The sequence below is a fragment of the Lissotriton vulgaris genome, chromosome 7 (genome assembly GCF_964263255.1).
Source record: "Lissotriton vulgaris chromosome 7, aLisVul1.2, whole genome shotgun sequence".
In the NCBI taxonomy this organism is placed as follows: domain Eukaryota; kingdom Metazoa; phylum Chordata; class Amphibia; order Caudata; family Salamandridae; genus Lissotriton; species Lissotriton vulgaris.
The window spans coordinates 349,826,945-349,844,013 of record NC_141695.1 but is presented as its reverse complement, the minus strand read 5'-3'; positions in this window follow the sequence as shown (position 1 = coordinate 349,844,013).

Genomic DNA, 17,069 nt, shown 5'->3' with positions numbered 1-17,069 from the left:
AAACTTCCTGCTTTTAACAGTGTATTATCGCCACGAGCACGCAGCCGATTTAAACGCTGTCGCGCTTCTCTTCCCTCTTCAGCGGCCGCCTTCAGCTCAGGCGTGCGCGCTGACCACGCCCACTTGTAGGCCATGCCCACCTTCCCGCCTATATATACGCTGACAACAAGCGTCGCTCTCAAATCCCTGACCCAGTCCTGAGGCGGAAGCCGGGAGCTGGCGGTACGAAAGAAATTGCATAATTGAATCATTTTTAACAATTATTGTGTGGTGTCACTTACTTTGAAACTTTGAAAACTTCCTGCTTTTAACAGTGTATTATCGCCACGAGCACGCAGCCGATTTAAACGCTGTTGCGCTTCTCTTCCCTCTTCAGCGGCCGCCATCAGCTCAGGCGTGCGCGCTGACCACGCCCACTTGTAGGCAACGCCCACCTTCCTGCCTATATATACGCTGACAACAAGCGTCGCTCTCAAATCCCTGACCCAGTCCTGAGGCGGAAGCCGGGAGCTGGCGGTACGAAAGAAATTGCATAATTGAATCATTTTTAACAATTATTGTGTGGTGTCACTTACTTTGAAAACTTCCTGCTTTTAACAGTGTATTATCGCCACGAGCACGGAGCCGATTTAAACGTTGTCGCGCTTCTCTTCCCTCTTCAGCGGCCGCCATCAGCTCAGGCGTGCGCGCTGACCACGCCCACTTGTAGGCCACGCCCACCTTCCCGCCTATATATACGCTGACAACAAGCGTCGCTCTCAAATCCCTGACCTAGTCCTGAGACGGAAGCCGGGAGCTGGCGGTACGAAAGAAATTGCATAATTGAATCATTTTTAACAATTATTGTGTGGTGTCACTTACTTTGAAACTTTGAAAACTTCCTGCTTTTAACAGTGTATTATCGCCACGAGCACGCAGCCGATTTAAACGCTGTTGCGCTTCTCTTCCCTCTTCAGCGGCTGCCATCAGCTCAGGCGTGCGCGCTGACCACGCCCACTTGTAGGCCACGCCCACCTTCCCGCCTATATATACGCTGACAACAAGCGTCGCTCTCAAATCCCTGACCCAGTCCTGAGGCGGAAGCCGGGAGCTGGCGGTACAAAAAAAATTGCATAATTGAATCATTTTTAACAATTATTGGGTGGTGTCACTTACTTTGAAACTTTGAAAACTTCCTGCCTTTAACAGTGTATTATGGCCACGAGCACGCAGCCGATTTAAACGCTGTCGCGCTTCTCTTCCCTCTTCAGCGGCCGTCATCAGCTCAGGCGTGCGCGCTGACCACGCCCACTTGTAGGCCACGCCCACCTTCCCGCCTATATATACGCTGACAACAAGCGTCGCTCTCAAATCCCTGACCCAGTCCTGAGGCGGAAGCCGGGAGCTGGCGGTACGAAAGAAATTGCATAATTGAATCATTTTTAACAATTATTGTGTGGTGTCACTTACTTTGAAACTTTGAAAACTTCCTGCTTTTAACAGTGTATTATCGCCACGAGCACGCAGCCGATTTAAACGCTGTCGCGCTTCTCTTCCCTCTTCAGCGGCCGCCATCAGCTCAGGCGTGCGCGCTGACCACGCCCACTTGTAGGCCACGCCCACCTTCCCGCCTATATATACGCTGACAACAAGCGTCGCTCTCAAATCCCTGACCCAGTCCTGAGGCGGAAGCCGGGAGCTGGCGGTACGAAAGAAATTGCATAATTGAATCATTTTTAACAATTATTGTGTGGTGTCACTTACTTTGAAACTTTGAAAACTTCCTGCTTTTAACAGTGTATTATCGCCACGAGCACGCAGCCGATTTAAACGCTGTTGCGCTTCTCTTCCCTCTTCAGCGACCGCCATCAGCTCAGGCGTGTGCGCTGACCATGCCCACTTGTAGGCCACGCCCACCTTCCCGCCTATATATACGCTGACAACAAGCGTCGCTCTCAAATCCCTGACCCAGTCCGGAGGCGGAAGCCGGGAGCTGGCGGTACGAAAGAAATAGCAAAATTGAATCATTTTTAACAATTATTGGGTGGTGTCACTTACTTTGAAACTTTGAAAACTTCCTGCTTTCAACAGTGTATTATCGCCACGAGCATGCAGCCGATTTAAACGCTGTTGCGCTTCTCTTCCCTCTTCAGCGGCCGCCATCAGCTCAGGCGTGCGCGCTGACCACGCCCACTTGTAGGCCACGCCCACCTTCCCGCCTATATATACGCTGACAACAAGCGTCGCTCTCAAATCCCTGACCCAGTCCTGAGACGGAAGCCGGGAGCTGGCGGTACGAAAGAAATTGCATAATTGAATCATTTTTAACAATTATTGTGTGGTGTCACTTACTTTGAAACTTTGAAAACTTTCTGCTTTTAACAGTGTATTATCGCCACGAGCACGCAGCCGATTTAAACGCTGTTGTGCTTCTCTTCCCTCTTCAGCGGCCGCCATCAGCTCAGGCGTGCGCGCTGACCACGCCCACTTGTAGGCCACGCCCACCTTCCCGCCTATATATACGCTGACAACAAGCGTCGCTCTCAAATCCCTGACCCAGTCCTGAGGCGGAAGCCGGGAGCTGGCGGTACGAAAGAAATTGCATAATTGAATCATTTTTAACAATTATTGGGTGGTGTCACTTACTTTGAAACTTTGAAAACTTCCTGCTTTTAACAGTGTGTTATCGCCACGAGCACGCAGCCGATTTAAACCCTGTCGCGCTTCTCTTCCCTCTTCAGCGGCCGCCATCAGCTCAGGCGTGCGCGCTGACCACGCCCACTTGTAGGCCATGCCCACCTTCCCGCCTATATATACGCTGACAACAAGCGTCGCTCTCAAATCCCTGACCCAGTCCTGAGGCGGAAGCCGGGAGCTGGCGGTACAAAAGAAATTGCATAATTGAATCATTTTTAACAATTATTGTGTGGTGTCACTTACTTTGAAACTTTGAAAACTTCCTGCTTTTAACAGTGTATTATCGCCACAAGCACGCAGCCGATTTAAACGCTGTCGCGCTTCTCTTCCCTCTTCAGCGGCCGCCATCAGCTCAGGCGTGCGCGCTGACCACGCCCACTTGTAGGCCACGCCCACCTTCCCGCCTATATATACGCTGACAACAAGCGTCGCTCTCAAATCCCTGACCCAGTCCTGAGGCGGAAGCCGGGAGCTGGGGGTACAAAAGAAATTGCATAATTGAATCATTTTTAACAATTATTGTGTGGTGTCACTTACTTTGAAACTTTGAAAACTTCCTGCTTTTAACAGTGTATTATCGCCACAAGCACGCAGCCGATTTAAACGCTGTCGCGCTTCTCTTCCCTCTTCAGCGGCCGCCATAAGCTCAGGCGTGCGCGCTGACCACGCCCACTTGTAGGCCACGCCCACCTTCCCGCCTATATATACGCTGACAACAAGCGTCGCTCTAAAATCCCTGACCCAGTCCTGAGGCGGAAGCCGGGAGCTGGCGGTACGAAAGAAATTGCATAATTGAATCATTTTTAACAATTATTGTGTGGTGTCACTTACTTTGAAACTTTGAAAACTTCCTGCTTTTAACAGTGTATTATCGCCACGAGCACGCAGCCGATTTAAACGCTGTTGCGCTTCTCTTCCCTCTTCAGCGGCCGTCATCAGCTCAGGCGTGCGCGCTGACCACGCCCACTTGTAGTCCACGCCCACCTTCCCGCCTATATATACGCTGACAACAAGCGTCGCTCTCAAATCCCTGACCCAGTCCTGAGACGGAAGCCGGGAGCTGGCGGTACGAAAGAAATTGCATAATTGAATCATTTTTAACAATTATTGGGTGGTGTCACTTACTTTGAAACTTTGAAAACTTCCTGCTTTTAACAGTGTATTATCGCCACGAGCACGCAGCCGATTTAAACGCTGTCGCGCTTCTCTTCCCTCTTCAGCGGCCGCATTCAGCTCAGGCGTGCGCGCTGACCACGCCCACTTGTAGGCCATGCCCACCTTCCCGCCTATATATACGCTGACAACAAGCGTCGCTCTAAAATCCCTGACCCAGTCCTGAGGCGGAAGCCGGGAGCTGGCGGTACGAAAGAAATTGCATAATTGAATCATTTTTAACAATTATTGTGTGGTGTCACTTACTTTGAAACTTTGAAAACTTCCTGCTTTTAACAGTGTATTATCGCCACGAGCACGCAGCCGATTTAAACGCTGTTGCGCTTCTCTTCCCTCTTCAGCGGCCGTCATCAGCTCAGGCGTGCGCGCTGACCACGCCCACTTGTAGTCCACGCCCACCTTCCCGCCTATATATACGCTGACAACAAGCGTCGCTCTCAAATCCCTGACCCAGTCCTGAGACGGAAGCCGGGAGCTGGCGGTACGAAAGAAATTGCATAATTGAATCATTTTTAACAATTATTGGGTGGTGTCACTTACTTTGAAACTTTGAAAACTTCCTGCTTTTAACAGTGTATTATCGCCACGAGCACGCAGCCGATTTAAACGCTGTCGCGCTTCTCTTCCCTCTTCAGCGGCCGCCTTCAGCTCAGGCGTGCGCGCTGACCACGCCCACTTGTAGGCCATGCCCACCTTCCCGCCTATATATACGCTGACAACAAGCGTCGCTCTCAAATCCCTGACCCAGTCCTGAGGCGGAAGCCGGGAGCTGGCGGTACGAAAGAAATTGCATAATTGAATCATTTTTAACAATTATTGTGTGGTGTCACTTACTTTGAAACTTTGAAAACTTCCTGCTTTTAACAGTGTATTATCGCCACGAGCACGCAGCCGATTTAAACGCTGTTGCGCTTCTCTTCCCTCTTCAGCGGCCGCCATCAGCTCAGGCGTGCGCGCTGACCACGCCCACTTGTAGGCCACGCCCACCTTCCTGCCTATATATACGCTGACAACAAGCGTCGCTCTCAAATCCCTGACCCAGTCCTGAGGCGGAAGCCGGGAGCTGGCGGTACGAAAGAAATTGCATAATTGAATCATTTTTAACAATTATTGTGTGGTGTCACTTACTTTGAAACTTTGAAAACTTCCTGCTTTTAACAGTGTATTATTGCCACGAGCACGGAGCCGATTTAAACGTTGTCGCGCTTCTCTTCCCTCTTCAGCGGCCGCCATCAGCTCAGGCGTGCGCGCTGACCACGCCCACTTGTAGGCCACGCCCACCTTCCCGCCTATATATACGCTGACAACAAGCGTCGCTCTCAAATCCCTGACCCAGTCCTGAGACGGAAGCCGGGAGCTGGCAGTACGAAAGAAATTGCATAATTGAATCATTTTTAACAATTATTGTGTGGTGTCACTTACTTTGAAACTTTGAAAACTTCCTGCTTTTAACAGTGTATTATCGCCACGAGCACGCAGCCGATTTAAACGCTGTTGCGCTTCTCTTCCCTCTTCAGCGGCTGCCATCAGCTCAGGCGTGCGCGCTGACCACGCCCACTTGTAGGCCACGCCCACCTTCCCGCCTATATATACGCTGACAACAAGCGTCGCTCTCAAATCCCTGACCCAGTCCTGAGGCGGAAGCCGGGAGCTGGCGGTACAAAAGAAATTGCATAATTGAATCATTTTTAACAATTATTGGGTGGTGTCACTTACTTTGAAACTTTGAAAACTTCCTGCCTTTAACAGTGTATTATGGCCACGAGCACGCAGCCGATTTAAACGCTGTCGCGCTTCTCTTCCCTCTTCAGCGGCCGTCATCAGCTCAGGCGTGCGCGCTGACCACGCCCACTTGTAGGCCACGCCCACCTTCCCGCCTATATATACGCTGACAACAAGCGTCGCTCTCAAATCCCTGACCCAGTCCTGAGGCGGAAGCCGGGAGCTGGCGGTACGAAAGAAATTGCATAATTGAATCATTTTTAACAATTATTGTGTGGTGTCACTTACTTTGAAACTTTGAAAACTTCCTGCTTTTAACAGTGTATTATCGCCACGAGCATGCAGCCGATTTAAACGCTGTCGCGCTTCTCTCCCCTCTTCAGCGGCCGCCATCAGCTCAGGCGTGCGCGCTGACCACGCCCACTTGTAGGCCACGCCCACCTTCCCGCCTATATATACGCTGACAACAAGCGTCGCTCTCAAATCCCTGACCCAGTCCTGAGGCGGAAGCCGGGAGCTGGCGGTACGAAAGAAATTGCATAATTGAATCATTTTTAACAATTATTGTGTGGTGTCACTTACTTTGAAACTTTGAAAACTTCCTGCTTTTAACAGTGTATTATCGCCACGAGCACGCAGCCGATTTAAACGCTGTCGCGCTTCTCTTCCCTCTTCAGCGGCCGCCATCAGCTCAGGCGTGCGCGCTGACCACGCCCACTTGTAGTCCACGCCCACCTTCCCGCCTATATATACGCTGACAACAAGCGTCGCTCTCAAATCCCTGACCCAGTCCTGAGGCGGAAGCCGGGAGCTGGCGGTACGAAAGAAATTGCATAATTGAATCATTTTTAACAATTATTGTGTGGTGTCACTTACTTTGAAACTTTGAAAACTTCCTGCTTTTAACAGTGTATTATCGCCACGAGCACGCAGCCGATTTAAACGCTGTTGCGCTTCTCTTCCCTCTTCAGCGGCCGCCATCAGCTCAGGCGTGTGCGCTGACCATGCCCACTTGTAGGCCACGCCCACCTTCCCGCCTATATATACGCTGACAACAAGCGTCGCTCTCAAATCCCTGACCCAGTCCTGAGGCGGAAGCCGGGAGCTGGCGGTACGAAAGAAATTGCATAATTGAATCATTTTTAACAATTATTGTGTGGTGTCACTTACTTTGAAACTTTGAAAACTTCCTGCTTTTAACAGTGTATTATCGCCACGAGCATGCAGCCGATTTAAACGCTGTCGCGCTTCTCTCCCCTCTTCAGCGGCCGCCATCAGCTCAGGCGTGCGCGCTGACCACGCCCACTTGTAGGCCACGCCCACCTTCCCGCCTATATATACGCTGACAACAAGCGTCGCTCTCAAATCCCTGACCCAGTCCTGAGGCGGAAGCCGGGAGCTGGCGGTACGAAAGAAATTGCATAATTGAATCATTTTTAACAATTATTGTGTGGTGTCACTTACTTTGAAACTTTGAAAACTTCCTGCTTTTAACAGTGTATTATCGCCACGAGCACGCAGCCGATTTAAACGCTGTCGCGCTTCTCTTCCCTCTTCAGCGGCCGCCATCAGCTCAGGCGTGCGCGCTGACCACGCCCACTTGTAGGCCACGCCCACCTTCCCGCCTATATATACGCTGACAACAAGCGTCGCTCTCAAATCCCTGACCCAGTCCTGAGGCGGAAGCCGGGAGCTGGCGGTACGAAAGAAATTGCATAATTGAATCATTTTTAACAATTATTGTGTGGTGTCACTTACTTTGAAACTTTGAAAACTTCCTGCTTTTAACAGTGTATTATCGCCACGAGCACGCAGCCGATTTAAACGCTGTTGCGCTTCTCTTCCCTCTTCAGCGGCCGCCATCAGCTCAGGCGTGTGCGCTGACCATGCCCACTTGTAGGCCACGCCCACCTTCCCGCCTATATATACGCTGACAACAAGCGTCGCTCTCAAATCCCTGACCCAGTCCGGAGGCGGAAGCCGGGAGCTGGCGGTACGAAAGAAATAGCAAAATTGAATCATTTTTAACAATTATTGGGTGGTGTCACTTACTTTGAAACTTTGAAAACTTCCTGCTTTTAACAGTGTATTATCGCCACGAGCATGCAGCCGATTTAAACGCTGTTGCGCTTCTCTTCCCTCTTCAGCGGCCGCCATCAGCTCAGGCGTGCGCGCTGACCACGCCCACTTGTAGGCCACGCCCACCTTCCCGCCTATATATACGCTGACAACAAGCGTCGCTCTCAAATCCCTGACCCAGTCCTGAGACGGAAGCCGGGAGCTGGCGGTACGAAAGAAATTGCATAATTGAATCATTTTTAACAATTATTGTGTGGTGTCACTTACTTTGAAACTTTGAAAACTTCCTGCTTTTAACAGTGTATTATCGCCACGAGCACGCAGCCGATTTAAACGCTGTTGTGCTTCTCTTCCCTCTTCAGCGGCCGCCATCAGCTCAGGCATGCGCGCTGACCACGCCCACTTGTAGGCCACGCCCACCTTCCCGCCTATATATACGCTGACAACAAGCGTCGCTCTCAAATCCCTGACCCAGTCCTGAGGCGGAAGCCGGGAGCTGGCGGTACGAAAGAAATTGCATAATTGAATCATTTTTAACAATTATTGGGTGGTGTCACTTACTTTGAAACTTTGAAAACTTCCTGCTTTTAACAGTGTATTATCGCCACGAGCACGCAGCCGATTTAAACCCTGTCGCGCTTCTCTTCCCTCTTCAGCGGCCGCCATCAGCTCAGGCGTGCGCGCTGACCACGCCCACTTGTAGGCCATGCCCACCTTCCCGCCTATATATACGCTGACAACAAGCGTCGCTCTCAAATCCCTGACCCAGTCCTGAGGCGGAAGCCGGGAGCTGGCGGTACAAAAGAAATTGCATAATTGAATCATTTTTAACAATTATTGTGTGGTGTCACTTACTTTGAAACTTTGAAAACTTCCTGCTTTTAACAGTGTATTATCGCCACAAGCACGCAGCCGATTTAAACGCTGTCGCGCTTCTCTTCCCTCTTCAGCGGCCGCCATCAGCTCAGGCGTGCGCGCTGACCACGCCCACTTGTAGGCCACGCCCACCTTCCCGCCTATATATACGCTGACAACAAGCGTAGCTCTCAAATCCCTGACCCAGTCCTGAGGCGGAAGCCGGGAGCTGGCGGTACAAAAGAAATTGCATAATTGAATCATTTTTAACAATTATTGTGTGGTGTCACTTACTTTGAAACTTTGAAAACTTCCTGCTTTTAACAGTGTATTATCGCCACAAGCACGCAGCCGATTTAAACGCTGTCGCGCTTCTCTTCCCTCTTCAGCGGCCGCCATAAGCTCAGGCGTGCGCGCTGACCACGCCCACTTGTAGGCCACGCCCACCTTCCCGCCTATATATACGCTGACAACAAGCGTCGCTCTAAAATCCCTGACCCAGTCCTGAGGCGGAAGCCGGGAGCTGGCGGTACGAAAGAAATTGCATAATTGAATCATTTTTAACAATTATTGTGTGGTGTCACTTACTTTGAAACTTTGAAAACTTCCTGCTTTTAACAGTGTATTATCGCCACGAGCACGCAGCCGATTTAAACGCTGTTGCGCTTCTCTTCCCTCTTCAGCGGCCGTCATCAGCTCAGGCGTGCGCGCTGACCACGCCCACTTGTAGTCCACGCCCACCTTCCCGCCTATATATACGCTGACAACAAGCGTCGCTCTCAAATCCCTGACCCAGTCCTGAGACGGAAGCCGGGAGCTGGCGGTACGAAAGAAATTGCATAATTGAATCATTTTTAACAAATATTGTGTGGTGTCACTTACTTTGAAACTTTGAAAACTTCCTGCTTTTAACAGTGTATTATCGCCACGAGCACGCAGCCGATTTAAACGCTGTCGCGCTTCTCTTCCCTCTTCAGCGGCCGCCATCAGCTCAGGCGTGTGCGCAGACCACGCCCACTTGTAGGCCACGCCCACCTTCCCGCCTATATATACGCTGACAACAAGCGTCGCTCTCAAATCCCTGACCCAGTCCTGAGGCGGAAGCCGGGAGCTGGCGGTACGAAAGAAATTGCATAATTGAATCATTTTTAACAATTATTGGGTGGTGTCACTTACTTTGAAACTTTGAAAACTTCCTGCTTTTAACAGTGTATTATCGCCACGAGCACGCAGCCGATTTAAACGCTGTCGCGCTTCTCTTCCCTCTTCAGCGGCCGCCTTCAGCTCAGGCGTGCGCGCTGACCACGCCCACTTGTAGGCCATGCCCACCTTCCCGCCTATATATACGCTGACAACAAGCGTCGCTCTCAAATCCCTGACCCAGTCCTGAGGCGGAAGCCGGGAGCTGGCGGTACGAAAGAAATTGCATAATTGAATCATTTTTAACAATTATTGTGTGGTGTCACTTACTTTGAAACTTTGAAAACTTCCTGCTTTTAACAGTGTATTATCGCCACGAGCACGCAGCCGATTTAAACGCTGTTGCGCTTCTCTTCCCTCTTCAGCGGCCGCCATCAGCTCAGGCGTGCGCGCTGACCACGCCCACTTGTAGGCCACGCCCACCTTCCTGCCTATATATACGCTGACAACAAGCGTCGCTCTCAAATCCCTGACCCAGTCCTGAGGCGGAAGCCGGGAGCTGGCGGTACGAAAGAAATTGCATAATTGAATCATTTTTAACAATTATTGTGTGGTGTCACTTACTTTGAAACTTTGAAAACTACCTGCTTTTAACAGTGTATTATCGCCACAAGCACGCAGCCGATTTAAACGCTGTCGCGCTTCTCTTCCCTCTTCAGCGGCCGCCATCAGCTCAGGCGTGCGCGCTGACCACGCCCACTTGTAGGCCACGCCCACCTTCCCGCCTATATATACGCTGACAACAAGCGTCGCTCTCAAATCCCTGACCCAGTCCTGAGGCGGAAGCCGGGAGCTGGCGGTACAAAAGAAATTGCATAACTGAATCATTTTTAACAATTATTGTGTGGTGTCACTTACTTTGAAACTTTGAAAACTTCCTGCTTTTAACAGTGTATTATCGCCACAAGCACGCAGCCGATTTAAACGCTGTTGCGGTTCTCTTCCCTCTTCAGCGGCCGCCATAAGCTCAGGCGTGCGCGCTGACCACGCCCACTTGTAGGCCACGCCCACCTTCCCGCCTATATATACGCTGACAACAAGCGTCGCTCTAAAATCCCTGACCCAGTCCTGAGGCGGAAGCCGGGAGCTGGCGGTACGAAAGAAATTGCATAATTGAATCATTTTTAACAATTATTGTGTGGTGTCACTTACTTTGAAACTTTGAAAACGTCCTGCTTTTAACAGTGTATTATCGCCACGAGCACGCAGCCGATTTAAACGCTGTCGCGCTTCTCTTCCCTCTTCAGCGGCCGCCATCAGCTCAGGCGTGTGCGCTGACCACGCCCACTTGTAGGCCACGCCCACCTTCCCGCCTATATATACGCTGACAACAAGCGTCGCTCTCAAATCCCTGACCCAGTCCTGAGGCGGAAGCCGGGAGCTGGCGGTACGAAAGAAATTGCATGATTGAATCATTTTTAACAATTATTGGGTGGTGTCACTTACTTTGAAACTTTGAAAACTTCCTGCTTTTAACAGTGTATTATCGCCACGAGCACGCAGCCGATTTAAACGCTGTTGTGCTTCTCTTCCCTCTTCAGCGGCCGCCATCAGCTCAGGCGTGCGCGCTGACCACGCCCACTTGTAGGCCACGCCCACCTTCCCGCCTATATATACGCTGACAACAAGCATCGCTCTCAAATCCCTGACCCAGTCCTGAGGCGGAAGCCGGGAGCTGGCGGTACGAAAGAAATTGCATAATTGAATCATTTTTAACAATTATTGGGTGGTGTCACTTACTTTGAAACTTTGAAAACTTCCTGCTTTTAACAGTGTATTATCGCCACGAGCACGCAGCCGATTTAAACCCTGTCGCGCTTCTCTTCCCTCTTCAGCGGCCGCCATCAGCTCAGGCGTGCGCGCTGACCACGCCCACTTGTAGGCCATGCCCACCTTCCCGCCTATATATACGCTGACAACAAGCGTCGCTCTCAAATCCCTGACCCAGTCCTGAGGCGGAAGCTGGGAGCTGGCGGTACAAAAGAAATTGCATAATTGAATCATTTTTAACAATTATTGTGTGGTGTCACTTACTTTGAAACTTTGAAAACTTCCTGCTTTTAACAGTGTATTATCGCCACAAGCACGCAGCCGATTTAAACGCTGTCGCGCTTCTCTTCCCTCTTCAGCGGCCGCCATCAGCTCAGGCGTGAGCGCTGACCACGCCCACTTGTAGGCCACGCCCACCTTCCCGCCTATATATACGCTGACAACAAGCGTCGCTCTCAAATCCCTGACCCAGTCCTGAGGCGGAAGCCGGGAGCTGGCGGTACAAAAGAAATTGCATAATTGAATCATTTTTAACAATTATTGTGTGGTGTCACTTACTTTGAAACTTTGAAAACTTCCTGCTTTTAACAGTGTATTATCGCCACAAGCACGCAGCCGATTTAAACGCTGTCGCGCTTCTCTTCCCTCTTCAGCGGCCGCCATAAGCTCAGGCGTGCGCGCTGACCACGCCCACTTGTAGGCCACGCCCACCTTCCCGCCTATATATACGCTGACAACAAGCGTCGCTCTAAAATCCCTGACCCAGTCCTGAGGCGGAAGCCGGGAGCTGGCGGTACGAAAGAAATTGCATAATTGAATCATTTTTAACAATTATTGTGTGGTGTCACTTACTTTGAAACTTTGAAAACTTCCTGCTTTTAACAGTGTATTATCGCCACGAGCACGCAGCCGATTTAAACGCTGTCGCGCTTCTCTTCCCTCTTCAGCGGCCGCCATCAGCTCAGGCGTGTGCGCTGACCACGCCCACTTGTAGGCCACGCCCACCTTCCCGCCTATATATACGCTGACAACAAGCGTCGCTCTCAAATCCCTGACCCAGTCCTGAGGCGGAAGCCGGGAGCTGGCGGTACGAAAGAAATTGCATGATTGAATCATTTTTAACAATTATTGGGTGGTGTCACTTACTTTGAAACTTTGAAAACTTCCTGCTTTTAACAGTGTATTATCGCCACGAGCACGCAGCCGATTTAAACGCTGTCGCGCTTCTCTTCCCTCTTCAGCGGCCGCCTTCAGCTCAGGCGTGCGCGCTGACCACGCCCACTTGTAGGCCATGCCCACCTTCCCGCCTATATATACGCTGACAACAAGCGTCGCTCTCAAATCCCTGACCCAGTCCTGAGGCGGAAGCCGGGAGCTGGCGGTACGAAAGAAATTGCATAATTGAATCATTTTTAACAATTATTGTGTGGTGTCACTTACTTTGAAACTTTGAAAACTTCCTGCTTTTAACAGTGTATTATCACCACGAGCACGCAGCCGATTTAAACGCTGTTGCGCTTCTCTTCCCTCTTCAGCGGCCGCCATCAGCTCAGGCGTGCGCGCTGACCACGCCCACTTGTAGGCCATGCCCACCTTCCCGCCTATATATACGCTGACAACAAGCGTCGCTCTCAAATCCCTGACCCAGTCCTGAGGCGGAAGCCGGGAGCTGGCGGTACGAAAGAAATTGCATAATTGAATCATTTTTAACAATTATTGTGTGGTGTCACTTACTTTGAAACTTTGAAAACTTCCTGCTTTTAACAGTGTATTATCGCCACGAGCACGCAGCCGATTTAAACGCTGTTGCGCTTCTCTTCCCTCTTCAGCGACCGCCATCAGCTCAGGCGTGTGCGCTGACCATGCCCACTTGTAGGCCACGCCCACCTTCCCGCCTATATATACGCTGACAACAAGCGTCGCTCTCAAATCCCTGACCCAGTCCGGAGGCGGAAGCCGGGAGCTGGCGGTATGAAAGAAATAGCAAAATTGAATCATTTTTAACAATTATTGGGTGGTGTCACTTACTTTGAAACTTTGAAAACTTCCTGCTTTCAACAGTGTATTATCGCCACGAGCATGCAGCCGATTTAAACGCTGTTGCGCTTCTCTTCCCTCTTCAGCGGCCGCCATCAGCTCAGGCGTGCGCGCTGACCACGCCCACTTGTAGGCCACGCCCACCTTCCCGCCTATATATACGCTGACAACAAGCGTCGCTCTCAAATCCCTGACCCAGTCCTGAGACGGAAGCCGGGAGCTGGCGGTACGAAAGAAATTGCATAATTGAATCATTTTTAACAATTATTGTGTGGTGTCACTTACTTTGAAACTTTGAAAACTTTCTGCTTTTAACAGTGTATTATCGCCACGAGCACGCAGCCGATTTAAACGCTGTTGTGCTTCTCTTCCCTCTTCAGCGGCCGCCATCAGCTCAGGCGTGCGCGCTGACCACGCCCACTTGTAGGCCACGCCCACCTTCCCGCCTATATATACGCTGACAACAAGCGTCGCTCTCAAATCCCTGACCCAGTCCTGAGGCGGAAGCCGGGAGCTGGCGGTACGAAAGAAATTGCATAATTGAATCATTTTTAACAATTATTGGGTGGTGTCACTTACTTTGAAACTTTGAAAACTTCCTGCTTTTAACAGTGTATTATCGCCACGAGCACGCAGCCGATTTAAACCCTGTCGCGCTTCTCTTCCCTCTTCAGCGGCCGCCATCAGCTCAGGCGTGCGCGCTGACCACGCCCACTTGTAGGCCATGCCCACCTTCCCGCCTATATATACGCTGACAACAAGCGTCGCTCTCAAATCCCTGACCCAGTCCTGAGGCGGAAGCCGGGAGCTGGCGGTACAAAAGAAATTGCATAATTGAATCATTTTTAACAATTATTGTGTGGTGTCACTTACTTTGAAACTTTGAAAACTTCCTGCTTTTAACAGTGTATTATCGCCACAAGCACGCAGCCGATTTAAACGCTGTCGCGCTTCTCTTCCCTCTTCAGCGGCCGCCATCAGCTCAGGCGTGCGCGCTGACCACGCCCACTTGTAGGCCACGCCCACCTTCCCGCCTATATATACGCTGACAACAAGCGTCGCTCTCAAATCCCTGACCCAGTCCTGAGGCGGAAGCCGGGAGCTGGGGGTACAAAAGAAATTGCATAATTGAATCATTTTTAACAATTATTGTGTGGTGTCACTTACTTTGAAACTTTGAAAACTTCCTGCTTTTAACAGTGTATTATCGCCACAAGCACGCAGCCGATTTAAACGCTGTCGCGCTTCTCTTCCCTCTTCAGCGGCCGCCATAAGCTCAGGCGTGCGCGCTGACCACGCCCACTTGTAGGCCACGCCCACCTTCCCGCCTATATATACGCTGACAACAAGCGTCGCTCTAAAATCCCTGACCCAGTCCTGAGGCGGAAGCCGGGAGCTGGCGGTACGAAAGAAATTGCATAATTGAATCATTTTTAACAATTATTGTGTGGTGTCACTTACTTTGAAACTTTGAAAACTTCCTGCTTTTAACAGTGTATTATCGCCACGAGCACGCAGCCGATTTAAACGCTGTTGCGCTTCTCTTCCCTCTTCAGCGGCCGTCATCAGCTCAGGCGTGCGCGCTGACCACGCCCACTTGTAGTCCACGCCCACCTTCCCGCCTATATATACGCTGACAACAAGCGTCGCTCTCAAATCCCTGACCCAGTCCTGAGACGGAAGCCGGGAGCTGGCGGTACGAAAGAAATTGCATAATTGAATCATTTTTAACAATTATTGGGTGGTGTCACTTACTTTGAAACTTTGAAAACTTCCTGCTTTTAACAGTGTATTATCGCCACGAGCACGCAGCCGATTTAAACGCTGTCGCGCTTCTCTTCCCTCTTCAGCGGCCGCCTTCAGCTCAGGCGTGCGCGCTGACCACGCCCACTTGTAGGCCATGCCCACCTTCCCGCCTATATATACGCTGACAACAAGCGTCGCTCTAAAATCCCTGACCCAGTCCTGAGGCGGAAGCCGGGAGCTGGCGGTACGAAAGAAATTGCATAATTGAATCATTTTTAACAATTATTGTGTGGTGTCACTTACTTTGAAACTTTGAAAACTTCCTGCTTTTAACAGTGTATTATCGCCACGAGCACGCAGCCGATTTAAACGCTGTTGCGCTTCTCTTCCCTCTTCAGCGGCCGTCATCAGCTCAGGCGTGCGCGCTGACCACGCCCACTTGTAGTCCACGCCCACCTTCCCGCCTATATATACGCTGACAACAAGCGTCGCTCTCAAATCCCTGACCCAGTCCTGAGACGGAAGCCGGGAGCTGGCGGTACGAAAGAAATTGCATAATTGAATCATTTTTAACAATTATTGGGTGGTGTCACTTACTTTGAAACTTTGAAAACTTCCTGCTTTTAACAGTGTATTATCGCCACGAGCACGCAGCCGATTTAAACGCTGTCGCGCTTCTCTTCCCTCTTCAGCGGCCGCCTTCAGCTCAGGCGTGCGCGCTGACCACGCCCACTTGTAGGCCATGCCCACCTTCCCGCCTATATATACGCTGACAACAAGCGTCGCTCTCAAATCCCTGACCCAGTCCTGAGGCGGAAGCCGGGAGCTGGCGGTACGAAAGAAATTGCATAATTGAATCATTTTTAACAATTATTGTGTGGTGTCACTTACTTTGAAACTTTGAAAACTTCCTGCTTTTAACAGTGTATTATCGCCACGAGCACGCAGCCGATTTAAACGCTGTTGCGCTTCTCTTCCCTCTTCAGCGGCCGCCATCAGCTCAGGCGTGCGCGCTGACCACGCCCACTTGTAGGCCATTCCCACCTTCCTGCCTATATATACGCTGACAACAAGCGTCGCTCTCAAATCCCTGACCCAGTCCTGAGGCGGAAGCCGGGAGCTGGCGGTACGAAAGAAATTGCATAATTGAATCATTTTTAACAATTATTGTGTGGTGTCACTTACTTTGAAACTTTGAAAACTTCCTGCTTTTAACAGTGTATTATTGCCACGAGCACGGAGCCGATTTAAACGTTGTCGCGCTTCTCTTCCCTCTTCAGCGGCCGCCATCAGCTCAGGCGTGCGCGCTGACCACGCCCACTTGTAGGCCACGCCCACCTTCCCGCCTATATATACGCTGACAACAAGCGTCGCTCTCAAATCCCTGACCCAGTCCTGAGACGGAAGCCGGGAGCTGGCAGTACGAAAGAAATTGCATAATTGAATCATTTTTAACAATTATTGTGTGGTGTCACTTACTTTGAAACTTTGAAAACTTCCTGCTTTTAACAGTGTATTATCGCCACGAGCACGCAGCCGATTTAAACGCTGTTGCGCTTCTCTTCCCTCTTCAGCGGCTGCCATCAGCTCAGGCGTGCGCGCTGACCACGCCCACTTGTAGGCCACGCCCACCTTCCCGCCTATATATACGCTGACAACAAGCGTCGCTCTCAAATCCCTGACCCAGTCCTGAGGCGGAAGCCGGGAGCTGGCGGTACAAAAGAAATTGCATAATTGAATCATTTTTAACAATTATTGGGTGGTGTCACTTACTTTGAAACTTTGAAAACTTCCTGCCTTTAACAGTGTAT